At 52.1% G+C, this 27048-nt stretch overlaps 1 protein-coding gene across 3 annotated transcripts in view; it reads left to right on the forward strand.

Annotated features, from left to right (window-relative positions):
• Positions 1-9460: 9460 nt before the first annotated feature.
• Pak6 (p21 (RAC1) activated kinase 6) overlaps positions 9461-27048 on the forward strand; it is a 34696-nt gene continuing 17108 nt past the window's right edge. Inside the window, exons 1-3 of one of the 3 annotated variants that reach the window (XM_052726509.1) lie at positions 9464-10280; positions 11040-11122; positions 23663-23784. The gene's annotated coding sequence lies outside the window, so the exon portion shown is untranslated. Of the gene's footprint in view, positions 10281-11039; positions 11123-23662; positions 23785-27048 lie in introns of all 3 variants that reach the window. The other 2 variants (XM_052726508.1, XM_052726510.1) reach the window with 2 other exon arrangements.

Consider the following 27048-nt stretch of genomic DNA (forward strand, 5'->3'; position numbering starts at 1 on the left):
GCCAAGTGACCTGGGTTGTCAGTGTCCTCTTTATGCTGGTCAGTCAGTCTGTACATTTTGAGGTGCTGGGGATGGAACCCAGGGCCTTCTGTGTCCTAGACACATCCTTAGTTAGGCCACTCCTTAATTCATAGTACTCCATGTACCTAAACTTGGACTGTAATAAAGACAGGTCAAGAAACTGTTCTGACCGGGCAGTGGTGGCACACACCTTTAATCCCAGCACTCAGGAGGCAGAAGCAGGTGAATTTTTGTGAGTTCAAGGCCAGCCTGGTCTACAAAGCAAGTTCCAGGACAGCCAGGGCTATACAAAGAAACCCTGTCTAGCCGGGCGGTGGTGGCGCACGCCTTTAATCCCAGCACTCGGGAGGCAGAGCCAGGCGGATCTCTGTGAGTTCGAGGCCAGCCTGGGCTACCAAGTGAGTCCCAGGAAAGGCGCAAAGCTACACAGAGAAACCCTGTCTCGAAAAACCCAAAAAAAAAAAAGAAAGAAACCCTGTCTAGAAAAAACAAATATAACAAAATTGTTCTGAAATCTAAAGGTTGGATTTTTAGATAAATCTAAATCTAATATCAAAAGAAACAAAAACCAGATAATCAGGAGGGTGTATCTGCTCCTCTGTTTTGGTCCATAAGGCTCTTTGGACCACAAGTCACTGGCTTGCCGCTGCGGGGTTCCTGCGCTCTGTGCAGAGTGCAGGAATCTTCTCAGGCCCTATTTACCCTGATACACTGATAGCCCAGTAGCCTCCACAGACATGGTGCCTCCCTCCTCTCCCCTCCTTTCCCTACAGGGGAAATCTCTGGCTGGCTTAGGGGTCTGGGCCCACTGACATCACGACACAAAGCAAAACCCTGGGCCTCTTCCTGTTTGCACTCAGGCTTTTGACCCTTTTCTGTTTTATGCTCTGCTGTGCCCCTTTCTGAATGCAAGGCAGTCAGTGGCTTACAGAAAGAAATCAGGGGAAAATAGGAAGTTCCCTGAGCTTGACTCAGGAACTGGGAAAGTAGCCCTGCCATTGACCAACTGCAGATCAGAGCAGGCCAGTCTGCCATTGCTCTCCCCCTACACAGGCCCGTGCTTCCTACCTCAGGGCTGAGAGAGAGGAGCAGGATGTTTCTTGGGCTCACAAAAAGCCACAGATTCATCTGCCCGCCTGGCGTCCAGCTCGGAGAGAGCATGACTGGAGCTGCCCCATCGCTGAATCCAAGCCATGAGCAAGCGAGATACCTCCTCACACGCCTCCTCCCCGAGGCCTCCAGCTGCAGGCATTGACTCCTGCTTCACTGCTTGTTGAAACCAGTTTATGGACTTCCTCCAGGGCAGCAAAAGAGATCTTGGAATGTGTTTGTTTGTTTTTTTTAAAAAAGCCAATAAATATTTATTAGGCTCCACCATGGCCCCTCATCTATGATAGGATTTAAAGAAATGGAAGGCCTGCTTATTCCCTAGAGTTAATGGGATATAACAGAAAGTACAAGAGAAATCAGAGTCATCGTAGGCAGCAAGATGGCTCATGGGTAAAGGTGCTTGCCACACAAGCCTGGCAACCTAGTTCAGTCCTTAAACCTATGTGTGGTAGGAGAGAACTGGCCCACAGAGATGTCCTCTGACCTCTAGATATCTCCAGATAGCCATGGCATACGTGCTCCTCACTCCCCACATCCTGCACATACACAGTAATAATAAAGAAAAACTGTAAAGGGCATTCTTATGTGTATGTATATGTGCCACAATAAGTGTATGTTCACCACGGGCATGCAGGAGCCAGCAGAGGTCAAAAGAGGGTGTTGGATCCCCTGGAATTAGAGTCACGAGCGATTGTGAGTCTCCGTGTGCGTGCTGGGAACCGAACTCAAGTCTTCTGCAAGAGCAGCAAAGCTCTTGGCTGCTGAGCCGTCTCTTCAGCTGCGGGGTGGAGGTGGGGAGACTTTTTAGAGAGATATCTCAGGGAAGCAGGAGCCAAGGATGTAGAACCCATAGTCTATGTTAGTACACCCAGAAAGTGAAAACCACTGGGGCGGGGGGGGGGGGGGGCAGCCAGGAGCCACCACAGCTGGGCAGCAGTTGGAGCTGCCTTGAATTAAGTAGTCTGCAACTGGGTGTTGGGGGGGGGCACACAACAGCAACAAAACCAAAAGGGCATGGCTACCTTACTTAACGAAGCCTAGGGCTCAGCAGACAAGTGATCAAATGTTGGCTTTTGCCTCAGGCTGATCCCCTTGTGAGAGCGGTTGGCTACCACAGTTTGGGCAACTTGAAACTGAAAAAAGAAAAAGAACAGAACAAAAAACCTTGCAGAAACCCTCCCAGCCAGTCTCCCCAAGTATCTCTTGGCCAGAATGTCACATATTTGGGGCCTACGCCAATCCGTGCCTAAGGGAAGAAAAAGAAGTTGCTAAGACAGTTTGGTCTAAGCCACGTTCATTCCCAGGGTGGGAAGGGACTCCTCCCTGGGCACACGAGTAGAAGGTGTACATACAGAAAAATGGGCTTCATCCACAAGGAAGGAGGATGACACTGGTTTAGAAGGGCAATCAACAAGGTCTGCTACGTGAAGAGTGCTCGGAAGTAGAAAAAGGCGGGGAAAAAGGATCGTTTCTCAGATATGCTCTGTCACGGCCTGAGTAAGTGAGTTAGCCTTAGGAAGCCTCAGTTCCCCCATCTCTAAAATGGGATAATAATAGCTTTTGCCCAGGCTGCAAATTTAGTGCAGATGGGCATTTGTTGGCTGAGTTATCGCCAGCAGTTAGCAGGCGCTCGGGTGTTTGTTGGAAGGGTGGATCAATTCACTGAGGTGCTGTGAGGTTTAGAAGGGTCAATGTTTAATAAGGCCTTAGCACACTGAGTAACCTATAGTGTGTGGGGGGAGAAAATCCCCTTTAGCTAAGCCCTCAGGAGCTGCCCCGCTCTCCACAGGCCTCCTGCTGCCCTTGCTCTCCCCGAAGCTGTAAACGGACATTTTCAGAAGGGTCTGCATCAGTGGGTGGTGCTGAACCACAAAGGCCCATCACTTCCTACTCTGGGGGGCGGGGGGGCTGCTCGTCAGTATCTGTGTCCCTTGGCTTCCAGCCAGTCCCTCCTTGGCACTTCAGTTTGTAACTGTCCTCTGACTGGCTTCTGAGCAGCCCTTAACCCCTTAACCCCTCAGAGTCAACCCCGCCCCTCCTTGGACCAGCCTCACTCACTTCCAAGGCCACCTAGCCGGGATCTGGATGGGTGCCCATCACTGACAAAAGGCTTTCCTTTTTCATCCTTTTCCTACTGAAATGCCAGCCAGTTCTTTTCCCCCTCCCTGCTCTGACAGCGGTGGGCAGCCCCTCCTGGAGGCACTGCTCCGTGCATAGGTTCCTCTGTAAGGGATGAAACACTTAGCCCTCAATAAGCCAGGCTGCTGCTGGGCCTGCTACCAGCCGGGGAACAACGAAGGACTGAAAGCCGCTCCCACTTGACGCCTGAGCTCCTGGCTTTCCTGTCCCAGCCACAGAGGCAGGCAGTTCCTTACAAGTGACCTACCACTGTGCCGTGTCATCTAAAAAAACAATGCAAACCTCCTCAGTAAGTCTTGCCTGTGCCCTGAATTGCCCCTGTAAAAGCCAGACACAGACCCCAGATCCTGAGCCTAGCAGTCCTGCTCTGACTTGGGACAGGCTCTTCAGACACTGAGCTGTGGGCTTCTATCTACCATCTAGGGTACTTGCACTCGCCTTGGGATGCTTTGAGGAGTCGACACAGAAATAAGGCAGAGAGAGCCTCGCCTTAGCATGCCTGACTGTGAGATGTCCCCCAGTGGGGGCTTTTCTCTCTGCAGCCTCCGTCTCATGAAGCCGTCTGTTTTGCAGTTCCAAAGAATCCCATCCTCTATTTACCTCCTTGAAAAGTCCTGTTCCAAGCAAAAGCTCCTCTGGAGGAGAGTCCCTTAGCAAGGTCACTCCTGACCTGTGACATTCTGACTCAGGATCCCTCACTCGTCCCCCCACAGCACTGTGACTAAAAAGTGGACCGGAAGGGAAGATCATAGAAGACAGTGTGCTCCTGCTGCCTGAGCCCTGGGTCTGCGCCTTTAACTGTGTCCTCACACCGCCCAAGCTCCCTGAAACAAGGGTGCTGTCGATGTGGAAGCTTCCCAGGGAATAGTCCTCGCCTTCCTTCAGGTCCCTCACAGTTCCTCCCCACCTGTTCTGCCCATCGGCAGCCAGGACTGTAACCCTGACACTGGGAGGCTCCTCTTCCTCCTCTTTACTTCCAGGAAGAGAAGCAACCTCACCCCAGGTCAAGGCTGCGGGGTGGGATGGCCCACAGTACCCTCTGCCACGTGGTCATTCATGGCGTCTCCTGGCACCGCTTGCCTCAGTTGCCTTTGCAGAAGAGGAGGAGTTCCTGGCCACATCCCCTCAGCTGCTGCCCTGGCACCCACATCTAGAGACTGGGGAGACAGGCCTGTCAGCAGCCTGTGGGGAACCGGGAGCAGAGTCAGCAAAAGGCACGCAGGAGGCCTAGAGCAAACCCATTGACGGGACCCTGGAGTCCCCTTCCCTCTAGGAACACCTTGAATGATCCTAGTGACTCTCCACTTTGTGGCCATCCCCCTAGAGTGGGTGCGGTGACCTGGGATGCCTGATGACCTCTGTCTCTGGTCTAGCCTTCCCCACTTGAAGGGCAGGGGTAGGTCAGCTCTAAGGTGCACGGCCCTCCAGTGGCAACACCTGCTCATGTGTCCAAGCTGTTCCTCTCAGGCTTGCCCTGGCCTGGGCTGGGCTGGGGTGGGTGTGGCAGGAAGTCTGTTCGTCTCTTCCAGGCACTGACAGTGTAGGCAGGTGGAGACAGGCCCAGCTCAGTCAGCAAAAAGGCATTGTAAAAGGTGGGTAGGGAGTGTGGGGAAGCACCACAAGATCTAGACATTTGGGGCCGTAAAGAGGAAAGTTTTGGATACACTGGAAGCCGGAAGTTTGTGTGTAACATTTTGCCACGCAGGGAAAAGCTTTGGAATTATTGGTTTATGAAAACGTTAGATTTCGTTATTGATATGACTTTTCCAAACACACCCGAAAATGATAGTTTGAAATCATGAAGTAGGGACAATGTGAGTACAAGCGTTTGTTCTTGCCGAGCCGACTCTGTGAAGTAAAGGAGGTTCTACTGCCGAGCTTGTAAGTCTGTTCATTCACAAAAACAGAAGCGAGCAAAGTGAAAGACTCTATTTTGAAGTTGTAAGGACACTGGCTTGGCTGAGTCACACTGCGGCGCATCCCTGGGGGCCAAAATTTAAAGGCCAAAATGTCCACGGGGACAGGGCTGCTGCTGCCTTGACAGAGTTACTGAAATACCACACTCAGGGCTACCGGCTACAATGGGCTTGTGTCAGCAGTAAGGGGAACACCCAAACCTGTGAGTGGGGAGAGTTAAGTTCTAGTCCCCACTGCCTCTAATTTCCTCTCCATTTTTGCTGAATCACCTCATCTTCCAGGGCTGCAGTTGGCAATTGGCATCTTAGGAAGAGGGGTGGGGCTTCCTTGAATCCATTTGAGTTCTGAATCATGTGTTCTAAGTAAGGGTGTCTAGAGCATAGAGCCTCTTCAGATGTTCACTCATCCATTCCTCTAAATGACCCAAGCAGCTGCGATATCCTGTCCTAGAGAGCTCAGAGGCTACTGGAGTGAGAAAGGGGATTCAGAAGGGTAAGGAGGGCACGGGGCACACCACTGGCCAGGACTTGGGATAACTGACACCTCTCACTTGCAGCAGGCAGCCAAGCCTTTTCAGGAATTCTTCCTATGGCTGGCAGATCTTCCCTTCATGTGGGCTGTGCGTGTGTGCACATGTGTACAGACCCAAGTTTACAAATATCTCACCCAGCCATACAACAGGACAGGGTCTCAGTCTGTGCAAGGCCATCAGCTTTCAGAAGTCCCTAAAGATACAAGAGATCTAAGAGACAGCAACCGCTGACTCTCATACTCGTGACCTTAATTAGAAAAAGTGGTGGAGATGTTGTGACGGCCCCTGGCTGCTGTGTTTGCGGTTGTTGAGGGTAATTTTTGGTAGCCTGGCACCCAGTTCCCATTTCTTTAGTGGTAGCACACTAATTTTCCAGTTCATATGGGTGATAGCAGAAGCACTGTCTCCAGAATCTCCCTCCCCCTTGTCAGAGTGAGAGGAGGGCACATGACCTAAGCCAGCCAATCAGAATCCCCTTGGTCCCAGGGCAGGGTTGCAATAGGTGCCTCGAAGCACCTTTTGTCCAGGTGTGAGCGTCTGTGTAGACTGGGGTCAGTGCTGATGCTTAGAGGCCCCGAGGCTGCCCTGATTTCTCTGTTCTGTTCTCGATCTCCGGGTTGGTATTGGGAGAACGTGGCTGATCCAGAGTGGGAGAGGGAGGCGGCTTGTTTTGTTCTGTCCACGCACTCCGGGTTATCTGTGACTGCTGGGTACTGTAGCAGAAGGGAGGGAGATGTGTCTTCACTGGGGATGCTGACAGTTTCTTCAGCATTTCTGCTACTACTTATAAACCGCCAGGAACCTAGAAATGTTACCGTTCCTAAAGAGAGTGAATGTAATTGTTATCTCAATCAATTATTTTTTCAAATTTAGTATAATGAACAACCCACCTCCTAACCCCTTCAGTCTTTATGTGCCCTTCCTTCTAAAACAGATCATTTCTGGAAATTTGAAAGAAGAAAAACCGTTTTTTTTTTTTCATGTGCCCACACTGCCTTGGAATGGAATTGGAGGATCTTCAAATATATGTATTTTAATTATTCTTCATAACTTGTGGGTTTCCATGCTAGCTTTGTATTCTGTGTTTGAAATTTTAAACTCTTGCTTATTTCCTTAGAGCTTTTATTTTATGTATATAGGTGTTTGCCTGCATGCTTTTCTGTGCACCATGTGTGTGTGGTACCCACAAAGGCCAGAAGAGGACATCAGATCCAGTGGTTCCAGCTGCCATGTGGGTGCTGGGAATCAAACCTGGGTCCACTGGAAGAGCAGTCAGTTCTCTGAACCACTGAGATATTTCTCCAGCCCTTCTTGCTTATCTTGAATTTTATAATTTTAAGAGTAGAAAAATATTCTAAGTGAAAATTTCAAATAATGCAAAAGTTATTTTTTTTTAAGTAAAAGATTCACTAGGTCCCATCTCGGGGGCAACAGCATGAGAATTTGTTGCTCAGCACAGATGCAGAAATACCTTTTACTTTTCTTTTTTTTTTTTTTTTTTTTTTTTTGGTTTTTCGAGACAGGGTTTCTCTGTGTAGCTTTGCGCCTTTCCTGGAACTCGCTTTGGAGACCAGGCTGGCCTCGAACTCACAGAGATCCGCCTGGCTCTGCCTCCCGAGTGCTGGGATTAAAGGCGTGCGCCACCACCGCCCGGCTTACCTTTTACTTTTCAACAGACATGAAGTACTATTTTCTCATTGTCTTGCAACAAATTGGTGTCTTCTCTTTTCTCTTAGCTGTCGCTACCATCCTTCCCCACCACGAACAGATGCAATTTTCAAATTTTATTTTATTAATATTAGTGTGTGTGTGTGTGTGTGTGTGTGTGTGTGTGTGTGTGTGTGTGTGTGCATAAATGACAGGGCACACATGTAGAGGTCAGAGGATAATCTCGCTCCTTCCACCATGGAATCTGGTGCTCCAATTAGGTTGTCAGGTTTGTGTGGCAGTCACTTTTACCCACTGAGCCATCTTCCTGCCCAGCTCCATCTTTCTTTTTTTTTTTTTTCAAGACAGGGTTTCTCTGTGTAGCTTTGCACCTTTCCTGGAACTCACTTGGTAGCCCAGGCTGGCCTCGAACTCACAGAGATCCGCCTGGCTCTGCCTCCCGAGTGCTGGGATTAAAGGCGTGCGCCACTACCGCCCGGCCCATCTTTCTTAAGGATCCAGGTACGTGGTTGCATTAGGAAGGACCCCCTATTTGTGAACCTTATTATAGCTTCCATTTTTTTTTCTAATCACAAACAATGCTAACATATGTGTGGGGTGGCAAGAGAGGGACATCAGATTCTGGCAGAATCTTTACTCTTTACGTAGCCTAGGCTAGCCTCAAGCTAACAGTAATCCTCCTGCCATTGTCTTCCGAGTGCTGGAATTACAAGTATGAACCATTATAGATTTGCTTCTGACAAACTTTGCATCTGTCTGGGTTTTAGATCCTGTGTAGATCATCCTGTATAGCTGTTTCCTCACAATGTTATGTTGAAGGATAAAAAGGTAACAGAGTTCTCCAAGAAGAACTGCCTACCTAGTTAAAGGGGAAATGTTTCCCGTTGGCCCCTGAATGACGTTCGTATTTTGATTCCATGATGTGGGGCACTGAAATTGTCTATGTGTGAAGCCTGAGACCTTTGCACAAGCAGTGCCTGGGACTCACGGCTGTAGAGGATCAACTTGCTGACTGGGTAAATAAGAAAGAGCAATAAATGACTTAGACCAGCCAGGAAGAAAGCAGATGTTCATTGATCTCTCCGATGAACAGTCCCCGAACCAGGAGCTTTGTTCGCCGAATTCCCACAAGCCTGGGAGGCAGGTGAAATTGTCTCCATTTTATAGATGGTGACATTGAGGTTCAGTTGGTTAAGCAGTACGTCAACGTCACTCAACTAATGAATCGTGGAGCTCAGATCTGACCTCAAGACTGAAAATTCAGAGCTTAGGGTGTTAGCCACATTTTAGGAAAAATTAAAGAATGAATATTCAAGAACAGTATGTACACCTTAGTGCCATCTTGAACATCAGGTGGTTAGAATCAACAACTCCAGCTTCCCCCGTCAGTACTTGTGGGCCTAGGAACAGGTGTTGGCCAGTGTGGGGTGGGCTGCCCACAGCGGGACAGCTGCTGCATCGGTTAGAGGCCAGCCTTCACCAGATTTTGGTGGAAGCCACAGAGAGGAGGTGTTTCACTGGAGGGCTGGGTGGGAACAGGGAAAAGACAAGTAACTGGCCAGCACTGGAACTTGGGCGCTTCACAGATGGATGGACGGGAGAGAAATGACCGGTGCAGGAGGCGGGAGGCTCAAGACCCGAGTGCTATCCAGGGAACCAGCAGGTGGGCATCCTGAAAGCCCAGGTCTCCATTCCAGCCAGGGCAACTGTTTCTAGTCATGGGAGGGGCATTCAGGGGCAGGGGAGAGCGGGAAGGCTGGTACCCACAGGGCAGAGTACCCCACCCTGCATCCTCACCCTTTCTGCCCTTTAGGACAAAACCAGATGAGAGCCAGTAAGGGGTAGGCATCCCCGGCTGTGGCCACGCCTGCCATGGCCGAGACCCACAGCCGCAAACCTGGGGCGGGGGCGGGAGAGGGGGTGAGGCTTGGCGGTGAGCCAAGAAGGTCTGACTTCTAGGGAGCAACGGTGACTACAGTAGGCTCCCGTGAGCCCCACCCCTCCGTCCTTCCTCGCCCTCCCCCTCAGCAAAGGAAAGCAGTGAGAAACGTGTTTTTTATAAATAGCTCCAGCCCCAGCTGATTTGTAAATTCAGTGGGTTTTTTTTTTTTGTGTGTCAATGACATCACCCTCCTCCCCATGGCAACCCCCGACGATATCAAAATTGCCAGGCAACGTTGGAGCTGCTCGCGCCCTAAAGGAGCAGGTCGCTGCCTGAGGAGCTAATGGAGAGATCCCAAAGTGAGCTGGGGTGCACGGTGGAGGAGGGGCGCGCCGCGGCCGGGGCTGCCGGGCCCTGATCGATCCGGCCAGAGGAAGGCGGGAGTGGCTGCGGCTTGCTCGGCCAGCTCCTCTTGACAGCAGCAGCGGACCCCATCAGGTGGGGGGGAGGGCACTGCTCGGTTCCTGACGTACCGGGAGCAGCAAGCAGCCATCCAGGTGACTAAGCCGGCCCACCGCCACTGAGTCACCCACCCGCCTTGGCTTTTCTTCCTTCCCCCTTTGCGTCTGATTATTTGGGGAGCTAAAAACTTGGAGGTGTACCTGAGGCCCGCCCCTTCTAACTCTCCCCTCCCTACCTCGGCTTGGAGGAAGATGGAACTCGCTGGGAAGCTGCCACTACCCCCTAAGGACATGGAAGGCACGGAGGGAGCCAGAGGTGCCCAGGGAGAGACCGCAGCTGGCAGAGTACAATAGCAGACATGGTGATCAGGCTGCCCATGTGTCCTCTGAAGGTGCTGGAAGAGAAGGGGAGTCTGGTCCATACCGACTGGAGTCCTCCTGTGCCGGCTTTAAGCTCACCTCTCAAGGGGATCTTTCTGTAAACGTGTGGCTTCCAGGGCCATTGGTATTTGGAGAGCAAGGCTGGATTGGCATAGGCAGGCCTGTGCAGGTAGGTGGCTCTGTACTGGGTGTGGACCCACGTGTCTGTGTGAGAGGGTGAGGGTGTGTCACGGGGTGTGCGCCCAGCCAGATCTGAGGGACAGCGCTGGTCAGCGGAGAGCTGGGGACGGGGACTTGACAGCCGCGGTTGATTCTGACGGATGCTGGGCGGGTCCAGTCTTGAATGCATGCTAGGGAGTAGGGAGAGCGAACACATGGCCTGAGCAGACCAAAGAACAGCTGCCTGCTCAGGCAGGCCCAAGCCCTTGCTGGGTCCACAGGACAGAGACATGGCCAGATGCCAAGATGGGAGGTGGTCCTGAGGCCTGGCCAAGTGTGAGAACTAAACTCGGAAGGCTTGGGTCTGCAGGTCCATCGCTCCATCTTCCTGACAGCCCTGGGCACTCGGGGAACGCCTTCCTACCAAGACCGGGTCACTCCCCCATGCAGAGCAGGTCCGCAGGGATGTGTGTGCCCTGCTGCGCTCATAGACACATTCAGTGAGCAGGCTGCTGTCCGGGGCTCAGCTGGGGGCCTCTTCCAGTCCTGCCCCAGTGTGTGTCAGGCAGAGGGGTGTGGGCCCCCTGCCTCCCCCACACCACTGGCAGGCTTTCAGGCACACCGGTGAGTAAGCTGCCGCAGGGAGGGAGGTTGTGCCCACAGAGACTAGATGACACCCATCAGGAACCTTCCGGAGAAAGGAGGCTGAAAGAGAAAGATCACTGAGGTTTTTCTTTTTCTTTCTTTCTTTTCTTTTTTTTGCCTAAAGGTAGAGCAGCTTTCTGGGCTCCAGACAAGCATCAGCCTGCAGTGGGAGAGGGTGAGGCCCAGCTGCCCAGAAGGAGTGCCAAGGTAAGGTCTCCACTGTGGCAGCAGACTGAACTCTTGAGCTGGGGACAGGGTGTCCATATATTGAGGCTACTCCTCACCTAGGGCAGAGAAGCTAACTCCATGTTTACAGAACAGCTGTGAGGAGGTCCTGGACTAAGGATTCCCAAGGCTGCTTGCCTGCTTGCTACCACTCTCCAGGCAGATTTTGAAACAGTTCTGTGGAAACTGGCTTCAGCCTCTGGGCTTGTTTCTGCAGTCCCTGAATTTGCTTCCTGCTCCAGCCGGACCAAGCCAGGGCCACCAGGACTCCTTCCAAGAAACCCTTCTCACCTGCCCCTCATGTAGTCATTCCACAAATATTTATGGCGAGTCCTCTGCCTACTGGATTCCTGCTCCCTCTTGGTGCCCTCTTCCTGAACTTGACCTGCCTGGGGGCACACTAGTGCTCCCCTTAATCTTGGGCTCCCGGCCTCTGCTCAGGGTTCTTGGCTGGTAGGCTCCATCAGGCCCCAGGAACTCAGGTTCATAAGGCACAGAGCTCCAGGCAGCAAGGCTAATGCATTTCGGCCTCTGGTGTGGAATGCCAAGGTCAGAGAACTCTTCATTTGTGCTGGGAGTAGGGGGTAGAGTCTCTGCCAAAGTTGGTTCTGATGGAAACTGAGTTCCCAGGGTGGGCTTGGGAGCTCACTTAGATAAGATTGAGGATTGGCCTTTGGGCCGAGAAGGGTCTCCCTCTGTGGGTAGATATACCCACATTTTTTCTGATGGTAAGTCTGGGAACTCTAATGATGAGGGCACCAGGGGAGTTGGCACCAAGGGCAAGCCCTTCTAGAAGTATTTGATTTGGGTGGAAACTCTGAGCCCCGGCAGGGCATATAGGAACTGCATAACCTTTCCCCCACATATACACTGAGTGCATTTGGGACTTGCCCAGCACAGGGAAGGTGCAGGCCAGTGGGGTCCCAGCATACTCTGTACCATTCTTCAGGATGAGCAACACTGTCCCTGACCTGGGAGAGCACATAGGACCTCAGTCAGAAGGAGCCTATAGTATGTTTTACACCTGGATCCAGCGTGAGGAAAATGACCTAGCTCGGGAAGTTCTTCTCACTTCCTCCCAGAAGATGACTCTTAACCTTGGGAGCCTCCAGGTCTGCAGAGCTGAGCAGAAGCCAGTGCCCAGCTGGGGCCAGAGTGGCAGATGCTAGCAAGTACCTGAGCAAACAGTGAGCCCTCAGGGAAGCAGCTGGCTTGGCCAGGAGGAAGCCTCGGGTAGAAGCCAGGGCATCGGCAGATGGAAAGGCTGTCGGGTGCTTAAGAGGGTTCAATGAAGGCTCTAGGCTGGTTTCTGACCATGCCTGTCTCTGTGAGAGATTCTCTGCACGGAGGACTGACTGAGTCAGTCAAGAGGTAGGCCAAGATCCTCGAAAATGGCATTCCTTACCCACATGGCCCAGAGGCTCCTCCAATGAGCTGTACCTCCCTTGCAGAGGCAGAAAGGGCTCCTGGGAGACCTGTGGCTGGAAGCAGAGAACCCTTCCCAGTGGATGCCATCCAGATTGTCAGTGGAAAGACCCAGCAGTAGAGCAGACGACCAGACTTGGGCAGTACTGGGGTCTTGCAAATCTTATTATCAGGCATTTTGTAGCCATCCTTGAGAAAAGAGCTCATTTCTGTGAGTCTTCTGGTATAAATGAGCTAGCTAGCAGCTTGGGGCAGAGCCTAGGAAATGGAAACTCCTTAGCCAAGGTTGGCCTTCCTGTGTGTATAAGCTATGTGCATGACCTGGGAAGCTGTCAGCCTCCCCCCTCACACACACACACACACACACACACACACACACACACACACACACACACTCCACCTCCATCATAACTTAGACTCTGGGTCCAGGAAGGGATAAGCAGAGAACTGGGACCAATGAGATGAAGGAGACCTTGTCTTTTCTGGTGTCTCATCTGCTATTACAGCATAATCTGTACAGCTAAGTAAACCACACACAATGGAGCTTTATCGGCATCCCAGTTCTAGAGGCTGGGAAGTCCACAGCGGCAGGGCCCACGTTTAGCCAAAGCCTTGGTGCTAACTGCGCCATCGCATGGCGGAAGGCAGAAAGACAAGAGAGCTCCACACACTTCTATAGGACACTGCGCTAAGGACATTAATCCACTCACGAGTGTGGTACCCCGGTGACCCGAACACCTCTCAACCCTGTTGCATTGGGGGTTGCCCGTAGACCGTGGTACCCAGTAGGCTGTGAGGTACAGACAGTGCTTATCCCTGCTCACTGGTTTGCATCTCGTGATTGCCTGGCTACTAAGTACCAAGTCCAGATGGCTGGACGAGGGAGTGGGAAAGAGATACACAGGACAGAGCTCCGGGCCTGGGCAAGTCTGCATGCCGCAGAGGGATGAAGAGAGAAGCTTGGGGTCAAGGCCACCAGAAACTAGCTGAGCCACAGAGCCAGGTTACGACTGGATGGTTTTGTCCTTACGCCTCTGCTGGGCCCCAGGCTCATCCCTGAAGTTGTCACCCATGACTCATCCATTCCAAATACTTCATGAATTCAAAACAGCTCTGAACTAGAACTCCATAAAGTACCCCCTACCAAAAAAAAATCCCTATGTTATGAGTGAAACTACAGATGGGAGCAGCTATCACCTCCAGGCCCAGGCAAAGAGTGCTCAGGGATATGTCGGCCAGACCTCGGACGGTGTCACCGTGGACGGTGTCACTGTGCGCAGTCAGGAGCGAGTGCCAGGCCTGTGTTGCTGCTTCTGCTAACGTGGATGGATTATTTCATGTCTCTCCATTTCAGTTTCCTCTCCTGACCCGCAGAGATAATTAGCAGCTGTGGGCTAGGGCTGTTGAGTGGGTAACCATGATGCTTTCTGCTGAGACCATCAGAGAGGCAAGGTGCCACCAGGAAGAGACCCATCTGATTTAGGGGACTCAGGAGAGCCTTGCTGGGTGACTGTGGAAGACCCTCCCCTGAGAGAAGCCAAGGCATCACAACGGATGGATGATGGATCAGGCCCAAGAAAACCAGGGAGAATAGCAATGCCAGATCCATTTGCCCCATAGAGCAAATGGTGTGCTCAAGGTCTTTAAAGATTCCCAGGCTACTGAAAACAGTTCCTTCTGAGGTCCAGACTTGAGGGTCCTGAGGATTTGGAGCGGATTGTACCCATGGAAGGGAGGGAGAGATGGAGTGGCCTAGGACCACTCCTCTCTGGCCTGACATCTTTGCTCACAGTGGTGGCTGCAGTTCTTGAAGAGCTATGGACTCACCATCCCTGCCTGAATCACAAAGCTTGGAAGGCTGCATGCAGAGAGGACCACTCTGATGAGTGGCTTGGGGACACTCAATCCCAGAGCCTTTTTAAACTTTTCTTACCAAATGGTAATCCATCATAGTAATTTGGAAAATGTAGGCCACTGTTCTGATTTCACCTAGAAACAAAGGCAAATCCAGAACATGACAGGCTTTTGTAAGCTGGGAGAAATCATGTAAGTTCCCTCTCTGAACAAGAGGCTGCAGGACCTCAACCCCAGCAAAGGAACTCTCATAGTAGTCAGTAATGTGTATAAAAGCTCTTTATGGCACTATTGCGGTACAAAGACCCAAGTATTCACAGAGGGATGCCAATGACCATTTTTGGACAATTGGGACTTCTCTGGGGCATGGATTTTGCTAAAGTCCCGTTTAATCAGCAAATCAGACATCCCTGTCCTAGGATGCTCTGCTTGTGTGTGCATTTGTGTCTGTATCCTAGGGTTCCTGACCTCTGGCTAAGGAAGCACCTTCATGGCTAGGTCTTTCCTCCTCACTTCAGGCTGCCCAGAGCTTGGAAAGGGCTTCCCTGCATGCTCAGAAGAGGAAGTGCAGAAACCTCAAGTCAGCTCTGCATTGCTCTGGCCTCTGATCTCAGTGCAGCAGGAACCCAGCCTACTCTCCCCTAGGGCAAATAGCAACAAACCAGTCACCTTGCTCAAGGCTGCTGCATGGCACCAGGACTCCCAAAGCCAAGGCAACAGCAGAGTTAAAACCGGGAGGACTGGTTCTGTAGTTTAGTTTCCTGGCCTGGAGCATCTCCAGCTCCATGGCTTTCTTTCAGCCTCAAATGAGGCATCACATGGAATTGTACAAGAAAGTACTGAGGAAGAAGGAGCTAGGGGACCAGTTACACCACAGCCACATGGCCAGGGGAGGAGAGGACTGTCCACAAATGAGCTCGCCCTCTTAGTTGCTGCAGCACCTTTAAGACAAAGGAGGGTCTCTGACAGTGTTCAGTCCAGCTCGCATTGACTTACAGAAGGTGGGTCCTGAGGTCACCCAGCTAGCTAGAAGCTCCACCTCTCTTGACCAGCCGCAGGCAAGAATGGCCCATAGCTTGATGATTTGGGGAGAGGTGGTTTGGTCTGACAGTGTGAGGCTGGACAGGTCCCTGTGCCTCCTCTGGGCATGCTGTTCTATCTCACAGGGGCCTGAGCTCTGCCATCCCACCCTGCATTCTGCTCAACGTGGGGCCTCAGTCTGACCTGTGCTTATTGACCAAGTAGTCCCCAAGGACAGACATCATTCCTGGCACTAGGCCGCTGGCCAGTGAGCAGATCTAACTAATTTGTGAATGGATTGACTCAAGTTCTGTGTGTCCCAGGTCCTAGCACAGGCCGAGAAGGCCTTGGGCCAACAAGGGGGAAGAATTTGGGCAGAGGGAAGAGAGGGCATAGGGGGAGAGGCATCTCAGATCATCTTTCCACCAGTTATATTTTCCTTTCCAGCGAGGAGTGTGTGTGTGTGTGCGCGTGCGTGCGTGTGTGTGTGTGTGTGTGTGCGCGCGCGCGCGTGCGTGCGTGCGTGCGTGTGTGTGTGTGTGTGTGTGTGTGTGTGTGTGTATGTGTGTGTGTGACATGCTGGTGTGCTCAACAGTATGGACCCTTGCGGAAGCCAGAGGTTGATATTAGTGTCTTCCTCAATTACTTCTCTACCTTATTTTTTTTTAGAGATTTAGTTTTATAAGTATGTGTCTGTGTATGTGGATGCGTGTGTGTGTGTGTGTGTGTATGCTGTGTGTGTTTACATGCCAATAGTGGCCAGAAGAGAGTGGTGGATCCTCTGGACCTGGACGTACAGGATGTTGTGAGCCACGTAATGTGAGTGCTGGGTACTGAACTTGGGTTCTGGCTGAGTCATCTCTCCAGCCCCTTCCATCTTATCTTTTGAGACAGGGTATCTCACTGACCTGGGAGTTCATTATTTCAGCTGGATTGCCTGGCCAGTGAGCCTGGGGACTCTGTCTCCCGCTTACCCCAAGAGTTGGGGATATGCTCTGTGCTTGCCATAGCTGGCTTTTTTATGTGGCTCCTGGTGGGGGAGGGGGTATGAATCCAGGCTCTCACGCTTGCACAGCAAGCTCTTTGCCCACTGAGCCATCTCTTTCCCCATGAGGAAGGGATATAAATATGTAGCTGTCACCATTAGAGGTCAGTTCCCAGGAAGAGGAGGGTGGTCCCGTGTCAGCAGATCTGAGACAGGCAAGGAGACTTTAGGGTAGAACTTGTTGGAAGAAGATGGTGTGTCCAACGTCCAGAAAGGAGGGGTGAGGTAGAAATGTTAGCCCATGTGAGGGATGGAGCCAGACTCACAGCAGGTGGGGCAGGAAAAGCAGATATTCAGGACCCTACGGAAGCATGTAAGAGCAATGTCGGGGACACCCCCCCCCACCAGCTAAGCAGGGGCACGGGTATGGGTGTGGCAATGGTGTGATAAGGACCCACCCTGTCCGTGTTCACAGGAATGTTCCAGTAAGCAAACGGGAGCTTTGCCCAGTATGTGCCAGAGAGCTGGGAAAGGAAATACCCAGAGAACAGACAGTTAAAGAAGCCATGCCTTCAAACATCAACCCAGTGGTCAGAGCTCCACAGAGGCCACACAGCCCAGACCCTGTGGCCTTCATGCAATTACATCTAAGTATGGTCTTCTATTCGAAGAGTTAGGGTGGTACTTGGGGGGCCAACATCATACTCCCTCAGAAGCTTTGGTCCTCATCTGGCCAGGCACAGGTCTCCCCCACACCCATACCATCACCTGTCCTTCCCCATGAAAGTCAGACCCAAGGATGCCACAGTCATAACCGTGCCCCAGCCTCGGACCTGGGGCTGTGGGTCCAGCAGAGAGAAAGAGGGATAATTAAGGGGTCCTCTTCAAAGGGGCTTCCAGCCATTAGTTCGGCCAGTAGCAGTGGCAGCCAGAGCGCTGTAGTGACAGCAAGAGGCATTTGGACGGAACTTTGGGGGCCATTAAGAGTAGAGCCTGCAAAGCAATTGTAGCAGGAAGATATTAAATGAATCCATCATGTCTCTAAAGCGAGTGTCCTTACTGTAGAGATGGCTTTGCTCCCCAAGCCTTGCCAAGTTGGCTCAGCTTAAAGTCCACTCACCCGGGAAGGATGCCATGGTCTGCAGTAAGGCCTCTGCTCCTGAATGGCTCGTCTCAGGTTATCAGGCCCCCTTGGGAAGGTCTGGCTAGTGGAACCCCCAGTGCCAGTTTTTATTTGGAGGGCAGTCTAGAAAGGGTCAGAACTTGAGAAAAAGTAGCCAGAAAGAGACTGTTGTAGATGAGGCTGTCTCCTTCTACTGAGGCCAGTGTGGGCCCGAGCTCCTGTCCCATCAGCAAATGGATGGGTGGTCCCATCAGGTGGGCACCCATGAACTTCCCCAACACCAACTGGACCCTAAGCAGGGCTGGGTTTTTTTCTTGTTGTTTTGTTTTTTTCTGGGCTATGAATCGGTTGAGTAGCAGGCAGTAACTTTATCTTCTGGAAGAATCCTGGAATTTTGCTCTTTGGCATACCACAATGGGCTTGGCTGCTCTTTATGGAATTGTGTGTACACACTCGTGTGTGTGTGTGTGTGTGTGTGTGTGTGTGTGTGTGTGTGTGTAGTCTCCTTCCTATATCAGTTTCATTCACTCTGTTTGGAGGTATTTTTTGTTGTTGTTTTTTTGTTTTTTCGAGACAGGGTTTCTCCGTGTAGTTTTGGTGCCTGTCCTAGATCTCACTCTGTAGACCAGGCTGGCCTCGAACTCACAGAAATCCATCTGGCTCTGCCTCCTGAGTGCTGGGATTAAAGGTGTGTGCCACTGCAGCTGGGCCTGTTTGGAGGTATTGGTCCTGACCCCTGAACGCTAATGCTTAGACCTCATCACTTCACCTTCCCAAGGGAAGAGAGCAACGTTTCCCCATTATCCACAACAATAGACCAAAGCTGAGGTCACGATGAGCAGATAGACAGGCCAAGGGGCTCCAGTCCTGCAGGAATCCATGGTTTCTACAGCTAGACTATGTCTGCCTCCTCCTGCAGGAGGACCCAAGGGTCTGGCAAAGGAAGCTTCCCTAACTCATGCTGCCTGGCCCTTAGAGGTATGCACTTGCTCTTGCCCCTCAGCAAATAGTGGATGGGCTGTCATGGAAAGGCGCTAGCGGGACCAATCCCAGAACAGAAAGAGACAGGTATGGAACATCTTAGATAAGAGGCATCTTCTGGGGCTGGGAGTTCCGGGGAGCAGGCCCACTGCCCCTCCTAGATCCCAGTCCCCACAGACTCCTCCTTCTGCCTGGAGTATGCAGGTGTGTTGGCTGTTTACCTCCCCAGCAGTCTCTGAATGTGAGACTCATGCTGTCAAGCCCATTTTTGGTCTGAGATGGACAGACAGCTTGAGGAGGATCGGCAGGCAGGGTGTTGACTCATGACCAGTGAAACCTAGTACTTGGTCCTAACAGGGGACTCAGTGACCACCTTTACCCTGAACATATGGTAGTTCTCATGTCCTACTCAGATTTTGGGTGAAGATATTCCATGCACCAGACTCACTCTTCCTGCATAGTGGTATAAGTTGACATCTTCCCACTGCCAACTGTTCAGACTGTCCTTGGCCTCAGGGACTTCTGAGCATCAGGTTAGGAGAACAAACTTGGAGTCATGTGATGTGGCTTCTCCACTCAGTAACTGGCTTAGGCCACTGGCTGATGTGCAGGATACCACTGACCTTGCGCCTTATACACAGTGCCATTTCTCACGGCTCTGCAAGCTCAGAAGTCCAAGGTTAGGATCCTGGAAAGCTTGGTGTTCAGTGAAGGTCCATTTCCTGGTTTATAAGTGGTTATCTTTTCATAATAACATCAGGTGGCTAGAGACTGGAGCCCATTCTGAGGCCACTTGTGTCAGGCACTAATTCGGTTCATGAGGTGTTACGGTTTTTGTTTGTTTGTTTGCTTGTTTGTTTGATTTTTAGAGTAAAAGCCTGTCCTCTGGCAGCCCCAACAAGCTAGGCTCAGTCACCTCACTGATAATGCCAATTAAAGAAAGAAGTAATGGGGATTGGGAGTGGAGCAAAAAATATTTATTCAATAAGGCCACACCGGGAAGAGGAGCAAAAGGAGGGATTCAGTGGCCCCCACCAAGTCCATCTTCAAGAGTACCAGCAGGTGTAGTCGTAAACAGAGGGCAGGAGGAGTGTATGACTACCTAGTCCTAGTCAAGGTTGGTTGGTTCTGCCGTTAGCCGCCCATCTTTGTCTCAGCAACATCCTGTGCGGTGGGTGGGTAGGTTGTCAGAAGTGTATGAAGTCCCTTCCTGGGAGGCAAGTTCTGGCCGGCACCAGAGCTTCAGCTCACCCCTTCCCTTAGAAAGGAATTCAAGCAGAAAATCATCGTTCTGTGTGGTCCACTATCTCATAGACTGGATGCCTCTAAGGGAGAGGCACAAGTGCTTCTCTTTAGACTATGTCCCTGCTAACCTGGGGAGTTATTTTGTTGGTGGTGAGTGCTCGTTTGTTTTTGGAGACAGAGTTTTTCTGTGTAGCCCTGGCTGTCCTGGAACTTTCTATGCAGACCAGGCTGGCCTCACATTCACAGAGATCCACCTGCCTCTGCCTCCTGGGCGCTGCCTGGGGTTAACCACCAGAGTTGTTACAAGGGGTCCTCTGGTGCTAATCACCTCTAAGACCTTGCCTCCTAATAACTTTCTCACATTGGTGATTAGATCTCAACATATGGATAGGCAAGCATGTGCATGGGTGGGAAGGATCCATACATATGCTTTACAGCAGGAATTATGGGTCCTTTCTTAGCCACCCTGTGCCTCAGTTTCATCACCTGTAAAGTAAGAATAATAATAGTACGGCACTTCCATCAGGGTTACTGTGCAGATAGAGTGAGGCAGCATAAGCTAAGAGCTTACCTCAGGACTCCGCCCACAGGAACCATTCAGTAATTGGCAGGTGTGATTACTACTGTTGTTAGGAGAGCAGAGGCATCCAGAGATAGGAAACGAACAGAGAGCTAGGGAGCTTGTTAGCAAGCTCCTGGTTCCTAGGAAGCTTTTCAAGTTCTGAGCAGAAAAGCACAGGGAAGGATAATGTGTTTGTATTTCTAAACCACAAGTTGATCCATATCTTTCCTCTTTGGCCCTAACCTGGGCTCGCAGCCCTGGCGGTGCCAGTCAGATGTTCCAACAGGCCCGACAGCCACTGGCTGAGAGAGAATTGGGAAGTGCTCACCCCACCCTATGTGCCACCCTGAGGCCCTTGAAGACTGCGCTGGCTGGCTGGCCAATACTCCAAGAGCCTTTTCTCAAGGTCTTATCTGTGCTTTCTCCAAGGCTCCTGCCTGATGTGTGGATGGCAGCACATGAACTCCCTTGGCAACAGACCTATGCCAGAGACCAAGTCTCCTCAGGGGACTGTTTGCCTGGTGTCCCACAGCCTTGGCACCGCAATGGAGGAAACAGGCCCAGAGTGAGGTGTGAGCACACTGGGGGCAACACTGTCCTTCAGACTGTGGCTAGGACTTGCCACACCGTTGTCCTGCGCCCTCCTCTGAGGCAGGGCTGAGCTGCGCATGGATGAGAGCAGCAAGGAGGGAGAGACACAAACAGGAATCAACCATTCAATTTACCCTTTATATGCCAGTCATCCCAGCCAACAGGGCATCATCCAACCTGCTGAGTTGAGCCTTGTGTAGAAGCAGCGGGAATATAGAAACACCGCTTGATGTGTGTGGCTCATGAGCCTGAGAGGTCCGCTAGTGTAGTCCTGTACTGAGGATGGACATGTCTCTAGCGAATCTTACTGAAAGCTGATTTGGTTAGCTTCATCAACGGAGGAGTCATCACCTCCTTGGTCTATCTTGTTTGCGAGCCCTTGCCTTTCTTGAGGCCGCAGGCCCCAGTTCAGCTTCCAAGGGTGGAGGAGAGACCCAGTGTTTCCTAAACCTATTCCCTGTAAGGAAGGGATGAGACTTGACTAATAGCTATTCTGGGATATGTCAACCTTGATTCAAACCAAATTAGGTACCAGTTGATTTCCGGTAATATTCTAACATTCATATTTTATTGTAGTCCAAAAATTCAAATTAATGCATAGAGCCATGGTTTTGACATATAAAGGTATTTTATTAAAAGACGGTAATTCACATGTACACTTGTGGATCAGTAAAGAAAGTCATTTAGGGTGTTGATTCTAGAGCCAATGCTACACTCCATTCCAGCTTTGGTTTGCAGTTCATTTCAAATCCACAGCAACCTGTCTCCTCCCACCCTCCACACAGCACAACCTCCTTCCTATAGCCAACACCAGGCAAGTACCTAGGCCCAGGGTGACTGATCTATGGGGAAGCCATATTGGTATCACTTCAAGGGACTCAGGCAGCTTCCTAGCTGGCCACAGGAGATCAGGGCTTTGCTTATAATGTCCAGAGGAAATAGAATCCACTTAGGAAAGACAGAGAGGAGAAAGGGAAGACAGAGGAAGGAGTGAACAGACATGAAATGCACATATGTGTGGGGCTGGGAGAAGCTGTGACCAGCTGCTGAAGCTCCCCTACCACCCTTCCCCAGCACACAAGGCTGCACCATGCCTTCCCCAGTACAATGAGGGTATGGAGGTCCGAGGTGCAACCACACAAGGCTCAGAGCTTTGTGAGGCTGGCAAGTTCCCATGGCTCACCCTTATATAGGTTGGTGGGAGCCCTGGAGTACACTCCAGAGAAGCAAGCGAGCCCACAACACAGACGACTTACCTAGAAACAGCACCCAGACGGCTAAGGAACCAGCGATCAAAAATATGTGGCAACCAAGATGTCAATTAAAACCCAAAGTTTGAGATACCTAGCAATGGTGACAAAAGAAACAGTCCTGTACTATCCGGTGTCTTGTGTCCCCTACCTGTGACTGACACCACAGTAGGAAGCAGCCCTTTGGGTTCCAGATGTCACACATTTCTAAGCTAGAATCCCCTCAGCACTCAACGAGTAAAGTTCTCTCCGAGGGCCCAAGTAGAGGACAGCAAAGGTCTTTTCCTTAGTGGGGGAGGAGACAGACAGGTGGCCACTGCCCCTTCCTCAAACCAGGTAGAGGGCTCCTGCTGGGACGTCACCGTCCAGTTTGTGGGTGGCATGCTGCTGGAAGCGGTCTCTCCCCTCAAAGTCCCTTTTCTGTAATCTTAAAACCACAGAAAGTTCTCAGGACTAAGCCGGGGTGACAAGGAAATCGGGATCCCTTTCTATCCTGCTCTCCTGCCTGCACGAGGAGGCCACCCCAGGACAGTCGCAGGGCGGGGGGGAACTTGTCCAGACTTGGCAAGCAAGCTAAAGTGCCCAGTTTCAGGACTCCGGATCGGGCTCTGAGAGATGTGCAAGTGGACACAGGTTTTGGAGAGTGGGCCCGGGGCCCCAGTCAGGTATCTGCGAGCAAATTAACGAGTTGATTGCACAACAGCCGCTCAGTAGATAATCCAGGTCCTGGCTTTGGTGCCGCGGGGAGGTCGCGGCAGGCGGGCTGTGGTCGGCGGGGCTGGGACCGAGATGCTGGAGGGAAGGCGTGGGGGTGGGGAGTGGGGCACGCAGTCGCCCCTTAGGCCGAGCCGGGAGCCCCTGCGCCCCTAGCGATCTCCCCGGAGCTCCGGCGCTCGGCTCGCGGCGTCCCACCTGAAGCCACACCCTGCAGTCCAACTCCGCGCCAGGTGAAGCGGGCGGGCGCCGCACCGACGTGCCGCGGCCCCTCCTTGCCGTGCCCGCGCCGAGGTCCCTCCCGCGGAGGGCGGGCCCGGCTCCCACGGCCTCTCGGGGCTCTCCGCGGCTTCCCGCTTGGCAGGTGGGTGCCCCGGGCGCCGCGGCGGCCCGGGGATCCCGGGACCCGAGCGGGGATCAGGACTCCCTAGGGGACCGGCTGGCCTCGCCCCTGTTCCTGCCCGGGGCTCTCAGTTCCCGAAGTTTGGGACTGGCCCCCCGCGGGACCTAGAGGCCCTGGGGCGCCCGCATACCAGCTCGGCGCCCCACCTCGGCGTGAGCGCCGCGCGGGACCGAGCGTGAAGGGGGGGGGGGGGACACTGGCGACTTCGGAAGCGGCGCTGCGAAGCCCTCCCCTCCCCCACCCGCTCCAGCCCCACGGTCCGCAGCCCAGCAGGCACCCGAGTTCGTTCCGGGAGGGGTGCGGTTCCCAACGTCCTGGACTCCAGCCAGTCGCAGAATCCGCAGGGACACTTAATTACATTGATCACAGTGTGCTTCTCCCTAGGCCGGCAGAGGACTGGCTCTGGAAGGTCCTGGGATCTTCCCTCCCCTGCGTGCTCTAGAGAGCTGAACGGAGAATAGTGAAAAGGAGAGGAGAGAAGGCCACAGGAGGTGAGTGAGGGGCCTCCTGCTCCAGACCTCCCTGGGAGGTGGGTTGGGAGGGACAGGGGGAGGGCAGGAGGCCCTCCTGGAGCTGGATCCTCTAGGCACTGTTAGACAGTGGCGGGGTGGAGGTGCCATTTCTCAATCCATAGAGAGTGCCCGGTAAGTCATTTGCAACCTCTTCCAGCACATGGTAGGCCAGCAGGGCTTCAAATGGACCGCCCAGTCTCTGGCCCAGCCTCTGATGTCATTAGGTTTGATAACCTGCTGAACAAGGCAGAGTCCCGCAGGCCAGGTTCTCAGAACGCATGCTTAGGGAAGAGGCCCCAGATAAGGAGGATGGTAACTAACCCAAGTCTGTGCTGATCAGTGCAGGAAACTCTGCTAACATACTCCAGCTCTTCCCACACTCAGAGAGCAGCGTTCGATGTGGGGTCGGCTCCTGGGATCATCAGGGTCTAAGGCAGAGAGTTCCTGGGATGCGAGCTATAATCTGTGTTTTGCCATATTCTAGTGCTTTTGAGGATCTTCTGACTTGTTTTTCTATGCGGAGCTGGGGAGGGGACCCCAGCCCATGTCTGCTTATTTTGCGCTGCTGTATGTATTTAGGACTGAGAACACAGCATTTGAAACCAAATGGAGGTGGGTTCAGACCTCCCTCCACTTGGCTGATGACTCCTTAGGCAAGTTGTTTTACCTCCTCTCTAAAAATTGTATTGTCTGTAAAGTGGGGTTCAGCGCAAAGTGCTGGTGATAATGCCGCCCTCGTAGGTTAGTTAAAATGTGAAACTGGAATGGTTTACATCCAACAGCCCAAGGAGGCCACCTCACCAGGCTCCGGCTAGAAGAGTTTAAGCTATCTTGAGCTGGGGACTTTTGAGAACAGAGTGGTCCACTTGGCAAGATTGTTATTGAGGGCGTTAGAGACAAGCGATAGGCATAAAACCAAGGCAGAGCGTCTAAGGAAGTAATAGGAGACTCTAACTCGCCACCTCTAGCATGGAGAAAGGGACTGTTTCTGGAAGGAGACCCGGCTTCACAGACAGGAACAGGAGGAACATCTGTACACGTGACATGCATTCTCACGTGTTCACAGCCTGACCTGAGATATTGTTTCCGTGGGTACTTCAGGAACACCAGGAGCCTTTGGCTTGTGGCTTCAGAGTCCATCAGAATAGTGGTGTGTTAGGACAGACTGGGGACTCCTTGTGGTGGAGGAGCTTAGAGTCAGAGAGACTGTGTATCCCACATCTCCACGTGCAATCGAGGAGAGAAGGTTTTCTCTAAGCCTCAGTTTCCCCATCTGTAAAATGGAGCCAGAATAACTGTACCATCCATTAGATGCAAGGATCAAAAGCACCTGGGACAGCATCCAGCACATGGCAGGCATCATACATGTGTCATCTCTTTCTTCCTCTTCCATGATGCCCACCATCTTTAAAATGGGCCTAGTGGTGGGACATGGTGGCACATGACTTTAATCCCAGATATTGGGGGGCAGAGGCAGGGGGACCTCTGTGAGTTCAATTTAATGAGCTCCAGGACAGTAAAAAAAAAAAAAGAAAAAAAAAAGGCCCTGCAAAGCTGGTTCTGCCTATCTCACGGTGGTTTTGAGCATAAAGCAAGGAGGTGAACAAACCAGAGTTCTGGAAAGCTGAGGGCTGTAGGAACGTAAAGCCATCTTGTGGTTGAGGACTGCTGAAGTTCTTCTGGAAAGGTCCTGAGGACCAGGGCTTCTACATGAAGTCAGTTGGAATCTGACAGTAAGAAGGGCCTGGGCCTGTAGCGCTCTTAAGGAACGGCATTCTTCAGCCTTCTTAGAGCCTCCTGCCCAGGCCAGCCCTGTGTGCACCAGAAGCAGGATGGGAAAAGATTGGGATTCTCAGTCCAGCACACAGAGGTCAGAGGGCTGGACTGGTGTGAGCAGCTGCTGAACCACAACACTGTTAGAATGGGCTGGAACTGGGCCCAGACAAGGCCCAAGTCAATATTGACTGTCCTCAGCTGGCCAGCCTACACTTCAGCCTCTCACTCAGAGGGAGTGTTGGCATAAGCTACTGAATGAGCTTCATCGTGGTATTCTTTTAAACAACCCATTATCTCTCCCCTGGGATTCTCTGAGGTCTGTGGTGTGGGAATGGTGTAAGGGTTTAGATCCACTTTGTCTCCCTGGGTCACACAGAACCTCTGTGTCCTGCTCAGTTTTCTGGGGCCTTCTACACCTCAGCACCGTGACCCTAGGCAGCTTCTCAAAGCCAGCAGACCACAGAGCAGAGGATTATGGCTTGAGCCTAAGGTCTCAACCCTGAAGGTAGCAACAGCCAAAAAACAGGTGAAACTTCCTCGGGTGTGGTTTGGGAAGTCAGCATAGGGTGCTGGGACACCACTTCATCTGACTCTCAGGGCGTGTGAAGAGAAGCAACTGGAAGGCCTGGACCCTCCCTCGTGGGGCTGAACAGTGAGGGGACCAGACAGGCCTTGGGAGGAGACAGAAGCCCCCATTGCTGACCATGTTTAAGCAGAATGCAGCCAGACCCCTCTTGGGAGTGCCATGGAGATGGACAGAGGCAGAGGAACAGGTCAGAGGGCCCATCACTTCCTCTGGGGCAGGCTAACCCATACCAGCATCTCCTTGGAAGGAGCAAGCTTACCCTTCCCAAAAGTGAAGTCTTGTTTACCATGGTGTGCAGAGCCAGGTGTGGGGTGATGCATAATAAATGATATAATTTGATATTTAGGCAAACTCCAGAGAGTAAAGGCTGAGAAAAATCTTCCTGGCCAATGAGACTTTTGAGACCATCTTCTGTTCACAGAAACTTCCAATGTGGGGGCTGATGAGGCCCAACGTTCTTCCTAGAGGAGTGGGGTGATGGGCCTAAGGTGAGGTACAAGGAAGCCACACAGGCCTGCTGTAGATATGAGTGTTGGGGCCCAACTCTGTAGGGAACAGGATCCTCTACAGGCCACATCACGCCCAATCGTGGCAATAATGAGTATATTTCTAACCTCTGTAGAATCCAGGAAAGTTGCCTCTGTCTTGTAGTATGATTTTTAAAGTAGGCCCTTCCTCAAGAAATCTTGGGAAACACCACTTGGGCGGGATGGGGTCCTGAGGACTGAGTGAAGCCAAGTTTGCCTCAGGGTCTAGAAGAGACCCTTTCTCTCCTTGCCGCTGTACTTAGGCAAGCAGTTTGGTTTTTGTGGTCATGCCATTCCTCACCTCCATAAGAGAGTGAACACTGCTCCTCACAGACCTGTGCATAGGGATCGTGT

Source organism: Peromyscus californicus, unplaced genomic scaffold (assembly GCF_007827085.1).
Source record: "Peromyscus californicus insignis strain IS unplaced genomic scaffold, ASM782708v3 Scaffold_7__1_contigs__length_154581171, whole genome shotgun sequence".
Lineage (NCBI taxonomy): Eukaryota > Metazoa > Chordata > Mammalia > Rodentia > Cricetidae > Peromyscus > Peromyscus californicus.